Raw genomic sequence first — 2,616 nt, forward strand, 5'->3', positions numbered from 1 at the left:
GTGTATTGATAGATTGGAGGTTGGAATAATTGCAAAGGAGTTTCAAGCCATGAAAGGGAACAGAGAAGTTAGAGTTTGCAAAGTAGATAGAATGGACAATAGGTTAGCTCATAGTCTTGCCCAGTTGGGGCGTAGAGAGTTGCGTGGTGGGGTTATGCAAGGCACAGTGTCAACCTGCGTGTTCAGCGAGGCCTTGCATGATTGTACGAACTATGTTTTCTCTACTTAATTAATACAACGCTCTATTTCAAAAAAAATGTTAAATGTGTATTTAAAAATTGTCCAGCACATAGTACCAAAATGTTCAATATATACTTTAGAAATTGTTCAACATGTACTTAAGTATTGTTCAGCATATATCACAAAAATGTTCAATTTGTATTTATAAAATGTTCATAATATATAAAAATGTTCAATATATATTTTACAAAAAATAAAGTATATAAAAAATCAATAAATGTTTGGAATTTCAAAATTTTGTTCACGTTTTCAATAATTGTTCAGGTTTTAGAATTTTGTTCGAATTTTGATATTTATTCACAATTTTCAAATATATTTAAGGAAAATCGTTTACATTTGTTTGCAAGAATTGTTGGAAATTTTGAAGGAAAAAAACAGATTTGTCATTGTATTTAAGATTTGCGCTGCATTTGTGCATATTCAGCAACTAGTTCAGGTGGTTGGTGTCGCCTCTACTAAGCTTGAGGTCGTGGGTTCGACACTGTCCTGTGCGTTATTCTTCTTCGAGTCATTTCTATTGCTGGACGCCTGCGAGCGTCCAATAGGAGCTCTACTATTTTCGGAGAGCTCTTTCTTTTGAGGGATGAAAGACTTTATTCATTCATAGAAAATCACAGTATGTGGGATACATCGAGGATTATGGGGGTGAGTAAGTCACATATAGCGCCCCTGAGCTAAAGAAAGCGAAAAATTAGCTAAATTATGAGCATCGCCATTGGAACGACGCCCTTCAAAAACGATATTACAGTTGAACACAGTATCTCTTGCTTTGATCACCATGTCGTATAATCCATTGCTGTTGTTGGAGATATCTTGCACTACTTGCTTTGCGTCGGAGGCCACAACAAAATTGGAGATCGTTAGGTCGTCAACAAGTGCAAAGGCTTCCCGGCACGCCATACATTCCAATACTGCAGCATCACATATTCCTTCGGCCACCAATGCCGAGCTCCCCAGGTAGTTGCCTGTACTATCACGGCAAACAGCCACGGCCGTCCCTCTACTCCGGCGTGTTGACACTCCGGCATCGACATGGACCTTTGCAAAACACGCCGGCGGGGCCTTTGGTCTAGCATTGCTGATGTCTTCTTGTTTTGCTACTGATCCTTGATTACTTCTAAATCTGCCAAGTAACGATTGATGAACAAGTGCTCCCCATCCATTAAAGCCCATATACATCGTGACATAGAGCAGTCAAGAAGGGAATGACTCCAGGAATCCCTAGCACCACATAGGCCGCATGAGCTTGAGGTAGACATCTTTCGGTGTTCCCTGACATCCTCGGTGGGTAGTGCTTGCCGCACAAGTCTCCATAGGAACATCCTTATTTTCCCTGGAACGCTCAAATGCCATAATGATGTCCACACGCTCTTGTCCAGCGATATGTTTGATGTTCCTGCTGTTCCTTCTAGCCATGCTTCCCTCCTTTGCTTCGTCGCGATCATCATTTTATATGCAGATTTTACCGAGAAGAGACTGTGCTTCTCGTAGTTCCAACTCCAGGAATCCGAGAGGTCCATTGTGCACAATGGAATGCTTAGAAGTGTTTCCGTAAGTCGCTGAATATCCCATCGAGCGGAGGTGGCATCTATCTGAAGGAAATATGCCCTAGAGGCAATAATAAAGTTGTTATTTTATACTTTCTTATTCATGATAAAGGTTTATTATTCATGCTAGAATTGTATTGATTAGAAACTTAAATACATGTGTGAATAAATAAACAAATACCATGTCCCTAGTAAGCCTCTAATAGACTAGCTCGTTGATCAAAGATGGTTAAGGTTTCCTAACCATAGACATATGTTGTCATTTGATAACGGGATCACATCATTAGGAGAATGATGTGATGGACAAGACCCATCCGTTAGCTTAGCATAATGATCGTTCAGTTTTATTGCTATTGTTTTCTTCATGTCAAATACATATTCCTTCGACTATGAGATTATGCAATTCCCGGATACCGGAGGAATACCTTGTGTGCTATCAAACGTCACAACATAACTGGGTGATCATAAAGATGCTCTATAGGTATCTCCAAACGTGTTTGTTGAGTTGGCATAGATCAAGATTATGATTTGTCACTCCGAGTATCGGAGAGGTATCTCTGGGCCCTCTTAGTAATACACATCATAAGCTTGCAAGCAAACGACTAAGGAGTTAGTTACGAGCTGATGTATTACGGAATGAGTAAAGAGACTTACCGGCAACGAGATTGAACTAGGTATGAAGATACCGACGATCGAATCTAGGGCAAGTAACATACTGATAGACAAAGGGAATTACGTATGTTGTCATAACGGTTCGACCGATAAAGATCTTCGTAGAATATGTAGGAGCCAGTATGGGCATTCAGGTTCCGCTATTGGTTATTGACCG

Source organism: Triticum aestivum, chromosome 3A (assembly GCF_018294505.1).
Source record: "Triticum aestivum cultivar Chinese Spring chromosome 3A, IWGSC CS RefSeq v2.1, whole genome shotgun sequence".
Taxonomy (NCBI): Eukaryota; Viridiplantae; Streptophyta; class Magnoliopsida; order Poales; family Poaceae; genus Triticum; species Triticum aestivum.